General features: G+C 41.4%; 1 long non-coding RNA gene across 1 annotated transcript; it reads right to left on the bottom strand.

The window, feature by feature from the left end:
* Positions 1 to 2,631: 2,631 nt before the first annotated feature.
* On the bottom strand, positions 2,632 to 4,997 carry LOC144463758 (uncharacterized). The gene is made up of 4 exons (XR_013491767.1): positions 4,918 to 4,997; positions 4,218 to 4,462; positions 3,648 to 3,807; positions 2,632 to 2,651 (listed from the first exon to the last, which is right to left on the bottom strand). It is a non-coding gene; the product is annotated as an uncharacterized LOC144463758 (long non-coding RNA).
* Positions 4,998 to 17,372: the final 12,375 nt, after the last annotated feature.

Below are 17,372 nucleotides of genomic sequence, written 5' to 3'. Positions count from 1 at the left end.
AGTCAGAATTGTGTGGAGATTACGGAATCACTTTCCTGTATGATTTCAGAGTCATGTTTGGTGCAGTATATGTGGTCCATGTGAGTGGGTTTTGTATCAACAAAATGTCTGGAAGTATGAGCACACAGTAACCAGACTGCATGTTAGAAGAAGTTAGACACATTTTTAGCTAAGAAAAGCTAACTTTAAAGGGGAACACCTGCTAAATTGAGAATTCCAATATGTCATTTCCATGGCCTTTGAAAAGTTCATAAATATTTGTGAACATGAGCTCTCTCAAAGCCAGAAACCAGAGAAGCAAGTCTCAAACTTGTGATGTCACAGGGTATAAAGTCTGGAGCTGCTCCATAAACAAGGAATGGGAGACTGATTTTGTGGACCCACAGAATTATTGTGCTTGGTCGGTAACTTCCAGCATCATCATTATTTTCTTTTCCTTTTATTTTGTGACATTTGTTTTTACTGTTAGATTATCTTGTTTTATTAGGGCCCGAGCAGGTCACAGACCTGCGAGGTCCCTATTGTTTTCTCCCGATTATTAGGGCCCGAGCAGGAGACCTGCAAGGTCCCTATTGTTTTTCTCCCGATTATTTATTTATTTATTTATTTTTTCTTCTGCCAAAATGATCGCATTTTTCACTGCCTGAACATACCCCAAAACTCACCAAACTTGGAATATAAGTCACACCTGGCGAAAAATTTTATAATCTATTGTCGTCCTGAATTTCCACCACTAGGTGGCGCTATTATTAAGGAAAGTGCGTTTTGGCTCATAACTCCCATATACTTTGTCGCACATTCAAAAACCTTATATCCACACGTTCAGTGAATTGTGCTGAATCGTGTGGTATAGGCCACGCCCATTTCCGCCTACCGTTTTTTCCCCGCAAATTCGCAAAATGTCGCAAACCTACTTTTTCGAAGTCCTCCCAGGCAATTGGCATGAAACCAATTGGCATGAAACTTCGCACACACTCAACATCAGTTGGGTGGATTAACACGAAACTTGGTATAATTATTGTCAATGCCCTCCTGAGGATATCTGACGAAGGACTTACCGATCCGCCACTAGGTGGCGCTCTGGTGGCCGTCTAATTTAATATTTGGCACTGTGCCAACACCATAACACTCACACAAATAAAATTGATAGGGGTGGTATAGACTGGCCCCTGTAACTCACACACCAAAAATGATCAGCAGGTGGCGCTATTTTCAATGCAAAAGCATTTTTGGCTAATAACTCCCACATAATATGTCGCACATTGTTAAACCTTCTATTTACGTGTTCTCTGAATTCAGCTGAATTGTGTGGTGTAAGCCACGCCCACTTCCGTGGTATGAATGAATGAAAAACTTACTTTTTCTAACTCCTCCTAGGCGATTTGACTGATTTGCACCAAACTTTCCCTGCTGAAAAAAACAGCTTAGACCAGCTTAGGCTGGTCAAGCTGGTCTTAGCTGGTTTGATGGTTTGATGGTTTTAGCTAGGTTTTGGTCAGCTGGTCTTAACTGGTCTTGGCTGGTCTAGCTGGTCTTGGCTGGTCTTGGCTGGTCTGATCAAGCTGGTCTTAGCTGGTCAGGGTGGTATGAGCTGGTTAGGCTGGTCTTGGCTGGTCAGGCTGGTCTAGGCTGGTCAAGCTGGTCTTGGCTGGTCAGGGTGGTCTTAGCTGGTCAGGGTGGTCTTGGCTGGTCAGGGTGGTCTTAGCTGGTCAGGGTGGTCTTAGCTGGTCAGGGTGGTCTTGGCTGGTCAAGCTGGTCTTGGCTGGTCAGGCTGGTCTTGGCTGGTCGGGCTGGTCTTAGCTGGCCGGGCTGGTCTTAGCTGGTCAGGCTGGTCTTGGCTGGTCAGACTAGCAGGTCGGGCTGGTCTTAGCTGGTCAGGATGGTGTAAGCTGGTAAGGCTGATCACCAATTAGGCTACCGCAATTCAAATAATCCGAGCACACCTCAACATTAGAATATTTATTTATTTATTTATTTATTTATTAATAATTATTCAAGTTAAAAAAATAATTAATTAATTAATTAATTAAGAAAAATTAACTGAAAAAAAAAGATAAGAAAAAAGATTGAAAACAGGTTTTTAATGTTCCCGTTTATTCTAAAACACATTCTGGAAACATTTCACAAAAGCTTGAAGCTACCAGTATCTTTGTCAGCATGTTAAACTACCAGGTCTGTCATCCCCACAAACATTCTGTCAACATTTCACACTGACAGCAAAAGTTAGTAAACATTTCACAAAATGACAGCTTTAAAGTACCAGGTCCATTAGCTTTAAACTACCAGGTCTGTCATTTCCACAAACATTACGTAAATATTTCACAAAATGACAACTTTAAACTACAGTACTAGGTCTGTCATAGCTTTAAACTACCAGGTCTGTCATCTCCACAAACTTTACGTAAACATTTCACAAAATGACAACTTTAAACTACAGTACCAGGTCTGTTATAGCTTTAAACTACCAGGTCTGTCATCCCCAAATCACGAAAAGATTTCACAAACAAAATAAGATTGGGGGGGGGGGGGGGGGGGGGGGGGGGGGGGTCCTTGTGATGCCTCCCTCCCGCTCTGGAGCACAACGCAGCCACTTTTTAATGGTATTGCTCAAGTCTAGGTAGGATAGTTTGTGTCAAACTGTCGAGCAGCAGCTGAAAGAGATGAGATATAAATAAATAAATGAATACATTTATATCAGTGTGCTGAACAAACATATTTACTGAACATGATTGTGATAAACTGTGCTTTTATTTTCATTTTTAGGATGCCAACTTTACATGTGGCCAGGTACTATAGACGAAAACTAGCCTTTTGGCTAATTCTGGCATGTTTACAGTTTTGTTTATTAACATGCACTGTCCCTGTCAAATAAATGAATAAAAAATAAAATTAAAATAAATGATTGACAGATTTAGTGTCTGAGATTTTTGGCAGCTGTAATAATTAATATAGTGTCTTTAGGTTGGATTTTGTGTTTGTTTGTATTTGTCTAATATTATAATTTCCTCTTACTTGAAAATATGCCACTCTGCTGTACAAATCCATAATCCGCGAATAGTCATTAACTACAAACACCACCTCCCTAAACTTAACCCAGTCAGGGAATACACAGGAATCTTGACGTTAATTTCAATACCTCACCGCCACTTTGAGCTGTAACCGTTTACATCAGTGACACCTTTAACTTAACAGTTTTAGTTTGTGATAAAGACTATAGACCACTATTATACAACAGAATTCAAATAGGCTGGGAGAATAAATCAAAGGCAAAGTTTATTTTACTTTTTTTTTTTTTATTCGTGATATGCCCTGAGAGCGCCAGAGTGTACTTTGTGTGCTCTCTGGTCTTTTGAAAAGTCATTTGTGCCTCTGAATTTTTGCCCGAGTGCGCTCTGGCACACATAATAGTTGTTTTTTAATAAAACAAATAAATTCACGCACTTTCACAATGTTTTTGAGGACTCAAACTCTTTAGACAGCTAATTCAGAAAAATACCTTCAAAATTTAAGACCTCTTTAAGTCGTGATAAGACTTTTTAATACTTTAAGGGTCTTAATTTCCCCAAAATTGATTTATCAACTTTTAATACTTTTTAAGACCCCGCGGACCTCCTGCCAGTAAACCATTTTCAGGTGAGCAAACATACCAAACATGCAGCCTTGCATCACTGTTCGACTGAATGGCTGCTTGTTTCCTTTGCCAGCCCAGTTGAAATGACAGGCCAGGGAGTTGGTCAAGGCAGGTGACAGCATCCGTCTGATCATAGAGTCTGATGAGGTGCCCCCAACCAAAGCCAAGCGAGCAATCTAGAGATGAGAGAGAGAAGTGGTTGTCATCATGATGCTGCCTACACAGGAATCCTTTTATTTTTGCATCAAGAATCATTTTATCATCGAATCGTGGCCCTCTCAATCAGAATAGAATAGAATAGAAATGTATTTATTTAAAACAGGGACAATGCACAAATAAACATTAATCTTGTAGGAACAAGAAAAGATGCCAGGTTATAGCAGCTTTGCTAATTTCCACCCATAGTCCCTAGGCAGGTAAGGAAGGAATTGAATCGTGAGGTACCCAGAGATTCCCACCCTTAGCTCATACTGGGCTGTGATATATGAAGTTGTTTCCTATGTTTGTTTTTTTTCCTATGATACTGTACAGGCAGTAGATTGTAAGGTGTTAAGTATATTGCAGTTCAGTTTGTCAAATAAATTACCATGCTTTGACAAACTGATTCATTCTTCAGTGATGATTCTGCCTCATTGAAGTTGTCTTCATTCATGATCGGCAGGTCAATGGGAGTCATCTCAAGGGTTGTGCCTGGCGCTGGTCCCCTGTGACCACCTGGAGTAAATCTGGCATCTGCCAGTTCACTTTTGATGAACTGCACATCTCTTGACATTTCCTTTACTACCACTACTACTTCAGCGAGCATTGTGGTCATCTTCTCGATGGAAAGGTCTTTAAAAAAAAAAAAATAAAAATAAAAAAAAGAAAATTGTTAGTAAGAGAGAAAGTAAAACTTGCAAATTACTAAGGAATTACACAATTTGAAATAGAATTGCCTTTCAAAAGCTGCCTGGTGTACTGACTTTGACCTTGCATCTGTGTGCTTACACCTAGTATAAAACAAGCATCCACGCACCTTAATCAGTGCACACATTGAAAGGCATTATTTAACTTCAAGTCTGCCATGGCCACCCACATATAATCCCCACCTCAGCCCACTTTAGTTTTGATCACAAAAAACATTTCTATACATATTTTAATTCCCCCTTAAGATGTCTGGAGGTAGGAATAACAAAGGTTCCAACAGATACACAAAAACAAGACTAATCTAATTTGTTCAAATAATTTTATTTTACGTGCTCTAAATTAATAAATTGTGGTTATTAGTGAGGAGTGCTATCACATACCATTTTGTGGATGTTGAGGGCGACTGTGGGGGGTGTATTGCCTCGAACTGGATCCTGCTATATCTGTTGGGATATATATATATACATCCAAATTGTTTACTTGGCTGTAACTTCTGCTCCTCTTGGAAATGGCTTGTATTGGAGGCTGAAAGAAAAACAGAATGGGTTAATTTTTTATGTTGCAATACCACAAAAAATAATTGTTGCAATAAAGAGATTTATCTGACAAAATCAATGTAATGTAATCAATGTAAATCAGTGTCCAGTGCCAGTGAATTGCTTTTTACTGTTTTAATTTGCTATACACATATCATTATGGCCTCATGTGATTTTTTATCAGCATTTTAGTAGCATGTAGTCACAGTAGTAATGAACAAACAAAACAAATATAAACTGAAAATAGAATAAACATAAAATAAAGCAAAAACATCTGCTGTTTTTTCACTTTCCTCCATAAATTAAATCACACTACTGACATCAAAATACTGAGTGACAGTTAGAAAGACTTAAGACATTCAAAACACAGACAATCTTATGCGAAAATTGATTTTTCAATCATGTAATAGTTTTTTTTATATTATGTTGAAAATAACCGTTAGTTTTATACCACATTTAGGCTATTTCATGTATGAAAATGCAGTATACAGTTGTTTTAAATTATGTGTGGTTTTTATTATAGTTTTATTTTATTCTATTTATTCCATTTATTTATTTCACTTGTTACAAATTTCAGAGGACCCCATTTGAATTCCAGGCGACCCCACGTGGGGTCCCGACCCCAAGTTTGAAACACACTGTCCTACAGTAACCTTAGCACAGGGCGTCCTCACCGGTCCTCACTGCTATCTTAGAAAGCATAAAGGTTCATTCTCACTGCCGCGATACGGAAATGTGGGACGGATTTGCGGAATATTTGCGCAGCGCTTTTCCGCGCTCAAACCATACACACAGGCGCGGTACGGACACGGTGTGGAATTACGCGTTGTTGTGTTCCAAGTCCGCGCAGTCTGAACGGGTGTGGGTGAACATGGATTTGAGTAGTAGTAGCAGCAGCAGCAGCGAGCTAGCAAGCTAACGTTTAACAAGTGTCAACATCAACTTTCTTTAGCACTTAACTTACCACTCTCACCGCAGCCACCAAGCTGGACAATGGACTACCAGACGTTGTCCTTTAATTCATTGTTCATAAAATCATCCCGTCTTTTACGAAAAAGGATGGAGTGCTGTGAAACAAGGTTTATCAACCTTTCTCCCATACTGTCCTGCCTAGCTGGATTTCGGACTCTCCTGGGTCTGCGCGACTATAAACGAACAATTTCACAGGCCCAGCTGCGTAGTTCCGCCGGCGAATTCCGTGGGGGGTCAAAGTCTGGGCGGAAACTTTTTTCACCGCACGAAAGTTCTGCCTTGGTGTGCAAACTTCCATAAGTACCCATGAAATCAATATTTTTCCGCGAGAATAATCCGCGCGGATATTTGCCCTCAGTGAGAATGCACTTTAAGTGTGTTTCAGTGTAGAGCCTTCAGTTTGTTCTCTGCCGCCATTACATTCAAACGAATTTAATGGTGGAGCCCGCGTTAACTTTAGCCTGATCACAACACAGAAGACCAGCCGCTTTTTTCAGTTGGTCTACACACCGAAGACTAATTTAAAAGCCTTTAGCGGGTGCTGAGTGCTACTTTGGACTCTTCGTGTATCGTTACTCTCAAAGTTAAATTAACAAAGGATTTTACCATGCACAGTAACCCAGATAGCACACATACATCTGGCCGACGTCGGCCCGATGTATCAAGTTTAGATCGTTAAGACGTAGCAGGGAGTGCGTTTGCTCATTGCCAAGACGTCGCTGAGACGTTGGCCTTTAATCGAAAATGACCACCACGCGACGTTCAAACGATCAATAAAATAAGCTGCGCTCAGTAGGCGTTCCTTCATTAATATTCATATGCTTCATTAACTACGACCTTTATTCATTTAGGTCGGACCTTTCAAACTACAAATATTTCACCATCCAATGTGAGAAATCAGTGCTAACATTCAAAAATAGCTTACTGTTACCCTTTTTCGTATGTAAGTGTGCACAATGAAGAGACAAAAGTCAATTTGACAAACTTTATTTTCAAATTTCCACAAACAATATCTGACGGCCAGTCCGCTTCTCCTGGCAGCCTGCAAGACACAGAAAAGATGATGAGCACATAACTTCAAGAAACAAATCCCAACTTCACCACTGTATTTTTTTTTAGCATTTCAGCTGTCTTTTAGCCAGATTGAAGGCTTTGGGTCCGTCACTCTGCTTAATTTAGTGTTGAAACGGTTAAATAACAGGATCCGTTAACTCCGTTAACTGTTAACAGCAGCTCAACAATCAGTCCTTCATCTCGGAAAAACTGTGGTTTCAAAAATGCTCTATTACCTGTAGCCACCGGGTCAGTTTGCTTTGCAGAGGAGGAGACCTCGACTGATAAATTGCCCATAAAATCACATTAACAACATACTGAAGGCATCCTTAAACTTCACTATTTCACCTCCGCGCTCCTCTCTGCTGGTCTCACCGACACTTCAGCACCCGTTCTGGGATACACAGTGTCGGCCCGCCCCGCCTGACCTCCGCGCTCCTCTCCGCTCCTCTCCCAGACACTTGAGCACACGTCCAGGGCCCCGGAGGTCAGGCCGGGGGGCTGCGGGACCACGGGTGGCAGCTCCGGGCACTTCCACTTTAACCCAAAATGAGTGCTCACGATAACCAGATGAGCAAATAACGTCAACTAGGGAAAATAAAATGAAAACACCACAGTTGTAGCCTGTTAGCATAACATGAGCTAAACCGCTAAACTAGCTAACAGCTAACGAAAGATAACGTTAGTTGGTGGGGACATGTGCTAAGCTATATACACCCAGTCGTGCCTCGCCACTCACCAGGAACCTCTTTTAACGGTCACAGAAGAAACAACAAAGCTATTTTCTGCCAGTTTATTCCAGTTAGCTTACCTGAAACCAACTGCGATGAGATGCTGTGTGCAGTTCTGAACAAACATCGCGGAGATGAAATCCCGCCTCTGCGGCGACTTCCGTATGTGGGCAGACATTCTACGGCACTGGGCCGACCCAAAGCCGACGTAACAGAGACGTTTGATGAGCTGGGACAAAAGAGTATTAAATTTAAAGATATCCGCCCATGCGGCCAACGCTTGTCAGACGTTATAAATTCAGGGCCGATGTGTCGTCCTCAGGCCGACATCGGCCAGATGTACAGTACAGGCCAAAAGTTTGGACACACCTTCTCATTCAATGCGTTTTTTTTATTTTCATGACTATTTACATTGTAGATTCTCACTGAAGGCATCAAAACTATGAATGAACACATGTGGAGTTATGTACTTAACAAAAAAAGGTGAAATAACTGAAAACATGTTTTATATTCTAGTTTCTTCAAAATAGCCACCCTTTGCTCTGATTACTGCTTTGCACACTCTTGGCATTCTCTCCATGAGCTTCAAGAGGTAGTCACCTGAAATGGTTTTCCAGCAGTCTTGAAGGAGATCCCAGAGGTGTTTAGCACTTGTTGGCCCCTTTGCCTTCACTCTGCGGTCCAGCTCACCCCAAACCATCTCGATTGGGTTCAGGTCCGGTGACTGTGGAGGCCAGGTCATCTGCCGCAGCACTCCATCACTCTCCTTCTTGGTCAAATAGCCCTTACACAGCCTGGAGGTGTGTTTGGGGTCATTGTCCTGTTGAAAAATAAATGATCATCCAACTAAACGCAAACCGGATGGGATGGCATGTCGCTGCAGGATGCTGTGGTAGCCATGCTGGTTCAGTGTGCCTTCAATTTTGAATAAATCACCAACAGTGTCACCAGCAAAACACCCCCACACCATCACACCTCCTCCTCCATGCTTCACAGTGGGAACCAGGCATGTGGAATCCATCCGTTCACCTTTTCTGCGTCTCACAAAGACACGGCGGTTGGAACCAAAGATCTCAAATTTGGACTCATCAGACCAAAGCACAGATTTCCACTGGTCTAATGTCCATTCCTTGTGTTTCTTGGCCCAAACAAATCTCTTCTGCTTGTTGCCTCTCCTTAGCAGTGGTTTCCTAGCAGCTATTTGACCATGAAGGCCTGATTCGCACAGTCTCCTCTTAACAGTTGTTCTAGAGATGGGTCTGCTGCTAGAACTCTGTGTGGCATTCATCTGGTCTCTGATCTGAGCTGCTGTTAACTTGCCATTTCTGAGGCTGGTGACTCGGATGAACTTATCCTCAGAAGCAGAGGTGACTCTTGGTCTTCCTTTCCTGGGTCGGTCCTCATGTGTGCCAGTTTCGTTGTAGCGCTTGATGGTTTTTGCGACTCCACTTGGGGACACATTTAAAGTTTTTGCAGTTTTCCGGACTGACTGACCTTCATTTCTTAAAGTAATGATGGCCACTCGTTTTTCTTTAGTTAGCTGATTGGTTCTTGCCATAATATGAATTTTAACAGTTGTCCAATAGGGCTGTCGGCTGTGTATTAACCTGACTTCTGCACAACACAACTGATGGTCCCAACCCCATTGATAAAGCAAGAAATTCCACTAATTAACCCTGATAAGGCACACCTGTGAAGTGGAAACCATTTCAGGTGACTACCTCTTGAAGCTCATGGAGAGAATGCCAAGAGTGTGCAAAGCAGTAATCAGAGCAAAGGGTGGCTATTTTGAAGAAACTAGAATATAAAACATGTTTTCAGTTATTTCACCTTTTTTTGTTAAGTACATAACTCCACATGTGTTCATTCGTAGTTTTGATGCCTTCAGTGAGAATCTACAATGTAAATAGTCATGAAAATAAAGAAAACGCATTGAATGAGAAGGTGTGTCCAAACTTTTGGCCTGTACTGTATGTGTGCTATCTGGGAAGTTATCGTTAGCCAAAATGCACTGTTAGCTAAAACTGATGTGGCTAAACTGATGCTGTATGCTCGAAATGTGCCAGGTAACGTTAAAACAAAACTTTAAAAAATTTAATAAACTCTGTTAAGCACAAAAGCGGCAGTTATCATTCGTAGAATCAATAAAATCAGTAATATTCCCAACTTACTTGAGCAGTAGCCGAGCACGGGCAAAGGGGAGGAGGAGGAAAATGACTGCTTCTTCTTCTTGGCAAACGGAATGGCAAACCCAGCTCCTTCTTGGCGGCTGTTTAACGTTACCTGGGATGTACCATTTCACTAGGTTTAAAGTTTGGAGTGTTGGGCTGTTCCACTCCTTGCTGTCGCTGTTCAAAAGCACCTTTTAGATGTCTTTGTCATTATAAATTACACAAACCTTCAGAAGACTTTAACATAGTAAAAAGGTACGTCCACAGCAAAAGGTGCTTAAATTAAAATGTATGAGACCCCCCCACCCTCTCATTATATGGTCTCACCTAGTTCAGTCTATGATTGAAACAGCATTAGTAAAACAATATTGATTCAGTGTTGGCATTTCAATCTACAATCTCAACCATCATACAATGTGGATTCAATGATATATTTTCAACATAAAAATTTTAGAAGGTTGATCAACCATTGATTTTTAAACCTTAACTAAAAATCAACCTTTTTGACCATAACTCAATGTTGATTTAACATCTTTTGCTATCTGGGAATGTTGATCTGGAAACAGTGATAATTAAGGATGCATCACTGCTACTGTTGTCATTTTGATCCTTAAAGGCAAATACCAACATTTTGGGAAATTAGCTTGTTCAAAACCTTTAAATTCGCTAGCTAGCTCATTTAACATTGAACCAGCTAGTTGACTTGCTTTCTCCCTTAAAAGTGCCAAAATGCACTGATGGTACTATGTCAGTGTAGCTTACTCTGCAAAAGTTATTAGACAAGCTAATTTCCCCAAATGTTGGTTTTCTCCTGGCTCTTTTAGTGTTATTATTGTGTTAAATAGAAAATAAATAAATAAATAAAATAAAAAATAAAATAAAATAAATAAATAAAATACCCGGCCTGTATTTCCAAATTTACACATATGTCAGTCTGGCTCACATGTGAAAGTATCTGCTGTCAGAATGGCTGTTGCGCAAAAGGCCTATAGGCTTAAATTGTTTTGGTTATCTATCTATAAAGCAAGAAGCGTCTGTGTGTCTGTCTGTGGCTTGCATCTCTCTGACTGTTTGTCAGATCGGCCTAAGCTTTCGGATATGGCTTGGGCATGGCATAATGGTGTGCATCCTTTATTTTGAAGTTTTTTGGTTGAAGTTTTTTGGATTATATATATGAACACAAAGACTTCTGGGTTAATGTATCAAGTTATTTCCTCCAAGTTGGTGCTCACCAAGAATGTCTGCAATTTTTGCTGTGTCCAGTTGTAATTTGACTTTTCCTTTGAAGGCATTGGAGTGTCTGCCAGTCACACTCAAGCCCATCCTCCCAGGTGATTTTAGTTGACCTCTAGGTAGATGCAACACAGCTCCAGCTGCCATATTTTAACACTTTGGCCACAGAAAAAATACACTAATGGGCGGGGATCAGCTCAGGAGTACTGCTTCTAGTGTTGGAACATGGAATCGATTTATTGTCACATTTTACAGATTGTCCCTACAATGTGCGGTCAACTATAAATACAAATATTGACAATCTGGTAGTTGACAATATGATAATCTACCAAACTATTGTTTTCATTTGACAATCGCAGCAGTCTGGTCGGTGCAGTAACACTTAAGCTACTTACTCAATCCAATTGGAAAGACTGTGGCACATGTAATAAAGGAACATTGACAGTATTCAGGCATTGCTATTGGAAATAGTGTTAGCTAGGGGGGATTGTTGGCAAGCTCAGGGGAGGTTGCTCTTGCTGGTTGAGCCTGGGGGAAAAGATGTTCAGGACTCTTCGGTCGTGAGGCACTACCACCAGCCCTAATTCATGTGAGATTCATCAGGTGGGTGGTAGATAGTGTCTTTTAGGATTTAGATGAATTTACAGCAGCACCCTACCTTCTTAGCGTAACATGGCTGGTTGACGAGTCTGGTCCAGCTTTGCCAGCCTGTTCAACCATCTTATTCCATCAACCATTTTATACCATCTTAAACCATCAACCAGCCTTTTCAACCAACTCAGACCATCAACCAGTTAACACCATCTAAAACCATCAACCACCCTATTCAACCAGCTTCTAGACCATCAACCAGCTAAGACCATCTAAAACCATCAACCACCCTATTCAACCAGCTTAGACCATCAACCGGCTAAAACCATCAACCAGCCTATTGAACCAGCTAAGACCAGCTAAAACCATCAACCAGCCTATTGAACCAGCTAAGACCAGCTAAAACCATCAACCAGCTAAAACCATCAACCACCCTATTCTACCAGCTAAGACCATCTGAAACCATCATCCAACCTGTTCAACCAGTTAAGACCATCTAAAACCATCAACTAGCTAAACCCACTAAGACCATCTAAAACCATCAACCAGCCAGTTTTACCATCTAAACCCACCAGCTAAGACCATCTAAAACCATCAACCAGCCTGTTAAACCAGCTAAAACCATCTAAAACCATCAACCACCCTAAGCTGGTCTAAGCTGTTTTTTTCAGCAGGGTTGCATGAAGCATCTGTGGACCCTCCTGACAAAAAGTTATCAAAAGAATTTTGATCATCCAAAAAACGGCCAAAATATAAAACAACAAATTCCTGCACATTGTGTTCAAAACAGACAGTCTTTCATATCTTGCCCAAATACAGTCCGATTACCACAACGCTTTTGCTAATTGTGTTCCATGGCCCGATGAGGGTTTGTGCAAAATTCGGTGCAAATTGGCCAATAGGTGGCGCTCTGGTGGCAGTCTAATTAGTGTGAATGGAAGTAAATTGGAAAATCTTCAAATGGAAATGTAAGTAAGAGATAACGTTTATTTTTTAATTTATTACAGCTGAAAAGACGTTTAGGTGCACGCCCCCCGTCGGCAGCATGCCCCGACGTGCGTGGACTGTGAGGGCCCGTTCATCGCTGCTTGCAGCTTTAATTAATAGCATGTTTTTATCGTCTTTTGTGAAGCACTTTGTCAATTTTGTTTCTGTAATAGGTGCCATACCAAATCAATGTATTACAGTTATTACCATAAACTGTAGTTTGTTTTGACTCAGTCACACAAATGCCCTCAAAACTCACGAGAGTTCCAAATGTGGTTTAATCCACTGCCAAAACAATCCCCCCAAAATGCACTATTTCCTCATTTGAGTAACATTTGCTAAAACAACTGTGTCAACCTGTTGATGAAATAACTCAGATTTTTGTTATATTTGAACTGTATTTGTGTGTTTTTTTGTTTAAAAAAAAAAAAAAAAAAAAAAAAAGGCCTTGCGGCTGAGAGCCAAAGACAGGGAAATAAGAAAGCATTGAGAGATGGACTAAGGGCAAGGTCACACATGTGTGAATTAAATATTTAGATTAAATATACTTGCCTCTCGTTCACTTCCATTCAATGCAAAGAAAGGGATAAAATGAATAAAACACTTGCTTCCAGTGGAGTTCAACTTTTGGAGATTAACTTTGACCTGCTAAATTGCAGCCTCAACTAATATCAAAGAAGGTATGTGTGGTTGACCCCACCTAACTGCCACTGGCTGTGGTTTTCTGAGTGCTGATACTGTATGATAATGGCCATGAGAAGTACATGTTGGCCCACATGAGAGATACTGCCTGGCGTCAAAGTGTGTGACCAGTGGCTCATTTGTGATTTATAAGCACAGCTTGATTACCTAACTTGTATATGATATTACATATATATAACTTGTATGTCAGTGGTTTGTCAATAAAACTGACAGATAAATGGACTGTGTGATTCTAGCAGAGCCTGTAAAGCTTAATGATCTGGAATGTTGCTACATTTTCGACCCTCTAGGGGTCAGTGCACCATTTCACACAGACGTCCCCAAAAAGCATGCACTCTGTGTTCAATCAGATGTCATCCAATTATATTCTAAATTAGATTAGTGCTATATAGTATTTTTACAACTGCCATCAATCAAATGCGCAAACAATGTTGGTGTAATCAGTAAACTTGCCATCAAGGAAGGATATGAATGCACCAGCTGCTGCATCTAGTAAGTTTTATTAATATCAATATGTTTATAGACATTATCTGATCACATCCTTGGTATGAATTCAACATAACAATTGTTTGACTGAAATATTGTTGTTAGTCATGAAAACTCACACGAAAAATCATGAAAATCTTACAGGTAAAACGATCTCTGAGTAACAGTTAAAAATGAAAAATGTTATAGTTGTGGCAACTCTCCCCTACCAATATTTATTAGCTAACATTTGTTAGCTAGCAAGCTAGCTCCGTGCTTGTCACATGTGGCACTGCCCCTGTTCAGCACCAGTGTCGCCTCAGCAGGCGATGGTCACTCGCCTTTGTTCGCTAAAGTGTGACTGTGCCTTAAAGCCATACTTAACTTCCTGGAAATTTTACGCTTTTCTTTGTTTGGGTTAAAATGCTATTAATAAGCTGATGGCACACTAAAATGTAAGTGAATTCCACCAGAGATAAAAACCTCATAATTATACCATTCCTATAGGTTCTAAGAACCAACTCTCACGCATCTGGCGTGTGACACACACATTCACCTTCCATTTCATGGTCTCACTCTGCCCAACCAATTGACCTATGGCTAAGTCCCGCCTTCAAACCATAGCTGTCAAGTCTCCCGTTTTGGCTGGGAAACACCGTATTTTACCCCTTTTTCCCGCCGTCCTCCCATATTAGTATTTTCCCGTAAATCTCCCGTATTATAATATAATTTTTTTTAAAAAACATTCCTCTGCCTCTCCAAACTGAACTCTGTCACTAGCCTCATGAGAACTGCCACCTGCAGTAGCCTGGGTGGCAGTTGTCGCGAGGTTAGTGTCGACAGCGGGTCTGGTTGACAAGTGGTTATTTTAGATTTCCTGTACACCTGTCTTAAAATGTAAGGGATACTGGAGCTTGGATGGGGTGGCGGGCGCCGGAAAATTTCCCTCATTTTCAAATCCAAAACTTGACAGGTATGCCTCAAACGCGATGAGCCAATCACAGTGTGAATAGCCATTCCCATACACTTGGACATTTTCTGCCTGGACGTTCATTGTAATGCATTACAGAAAGTCAGTTTTGTTCGGTTTTATGAGCTTTTTCGGAGATTTGAAATTTAAAAATGGTCAAACGGTGTGCATGGGGTACATGCAACTACGACACAAGGTATCCTGAGAGGCTGGGCAATGAGGTGTATTTTTTACACTTTAAACCACATCTCAACCAAGAAAAATGTCTCCTTTGGATAAAGTTGTGTGGTAAAGTTAGACCACAACAGCAACTCAACGTGAATAAGATTAACAATGATGTCTACATCTGTTTTAAGGTAAGTCAACATTGTGTTTGAGGCAACATATTGTCACTTTGCTGGAAAGAAATATAAAGTTATCTTTAAAGCCGCTACAAGGAACTTTTAACTGGATATGCAAAAGTCTCTCGTTTCTGCTGATGTCTGTGCGTGATCTACAGCAAATGAGACCATCAGTGTGAAGATAAGCTATTTCCATATAGTGTATATCCATACTTTTAGGAAACTGTCTCCGGGTCCACACCAGGTCGCTTCCAGGACAAAGCGATTTACGGCACTCAGACGGCACACTTCATCTTACCTAGCTGCTTACATTTACAAATAGTGGCTATTCCTCCTCCTCAGCCCGACGTCCACAGGGAGTTAAAATAGCAGCAATCATTAGGTAAAAGTTCTGTGAAAGCACTGGACTCACCAACAGTCAGCTACATCTCAGTCACACAGTCAATCAATCAATTCAATCAATCAATTTTATTTATAAAGCCCAATATCACAAATCACAATTTACCTCACAGGGCTTATGACATATGCATCCCTCTGTCCACAGAGAAAATCCAATCCTCAGGAAATCAGGAAATCCTTCAGGATAAAAGTTTTGATCGCTAGTGATGTAGTATTTACCAGTCCAATCCTGGCAGGAGCCGGCGGGTCCACGGCGTTAGCTGTCCGGGGAGCCACACACAGAGGCCGCGGGGCTGGAACACCTCATCTGGCCGACGACAGGTACCAGCCAGGCGTCGACAGGGTCCAGCGAGTGCCGAGAAATAAAGAGGCAAGGCACCGCTCCATACTCAGTCCAAGAAGCTGTGGAAGTGCTCGCCAAACAGGCCTTCAGCCTTACCAGCCGACCGCTACGTTTACCCCGGCGGCAGTGGCGCTTACACCGAAGAGGCAGAGCTGAGGCGCGGCAGAGGTGAGCTGGGATCCCCGGTAGGAGCGGGGCAAAGTTTTCCCGTCTTGTTGTTTCATTCATCCCCAAAACAAACACATGCGAGCCAGGTAAGTGTCTTTACGACAATATGCGCTAGAGCTCATGGGAGATGTAGGCTTCATTCCGGCAAAACAGTACCGCGTTAACGTTAGCTTCTAGCTGCGTTGTTCATCATGTCACCTTGTTTGCTGGGAATTCATTAGCCTATTTTGTTCTAGTTTTGTACTTTGGTGATCGTACATTGTTAGCTGTTGTCCATAGGGCTCTAGTTAAGCTAACGTTAACTTCTGGAGCTTAGCTTCATTAATTTATCTGTAATCGCAGAGATAACAAATGTTGGCAAACGTTATGCTGAATGATTCAGTGTAAATACTGTAGCACCAAACTAACGGAGAGACACTATTGGTAAAGATGGTAAAAAGGCCGTTACATATTCTGAGCCAAAAACCTTAACTTCAGTGGCACTTTAACTTGTTGTCTTTGATGGCCACGGCAACGAGATGCGGTTCACAAGTGTACACTGTGACCTGTAAATTTTGGCTTGTAATTTAAGCTTTTCATTGACCTTCTCAACAATAAAATGATTAATATATCCCTCCAATGCATAGTTTAGGCCCTTTTGGTTACTTCTCAATGACATCTGATTGTTATGTCCCCAAAAATCATCAATTGCCTCCTGTGAAATGCTGTGTACTGTGACACTTGCCATAGCGCTGGTCACTGAATGTTGATAGTTTGTCCGGGGGGAGCGTGGCTTAGCCATAGGTCAATTCTCACGCCAGCGACGAACGCTGGAAAAAAGGCTGGGAGCTGAGTATTTTAAATTAATTTCAAACAGCCGGCATGCTGGAGAGGAGAGGAGAGGGACAGACTCCACCTGACTGGCGTACTGGTTGAGTGAAATGGAGTGTAGCCAAATGTTTCTGTGGAAAACTACTCTCTGATTGGTGCACAATCCATATTTGCACTTTGATTGGGCAGCTCTAGTCTCACAGTCAGCCAACTACGGGCCATTTCACGCGCTGGGGAGGACGTGACTTTTCAAGTGAACTGAGAGACGCTTGACTGAACTTGAAGAAAGGTAAGTCGGCTCACTGGTAGTTTGATGTTTTCGGTAGCGCCCGGACAGCATACTGTCCACTGGATCCATCGCGT

The sequence above is a fragment of the Epinephelus lanceolatus genome, chromosome 6 (genome assembly GCF_041903045.1).
Source record: "Epinephelus lanceolatus isolate andai-2023 chromosome 6, ASM4190304v1, whole genome shotgun sequence".
Classification (NCBI taxonomy): Eukaryota; Metazoa; Chordata; class Actinopteri; order Perciformes; family Serranidae; genus Epinephelus; species Epinephelus lanceolatus.
Note: the sequence above shows the minus strand (reverse complement) of the source record. Positions and strands in the feature narration are given on the sequence as shown.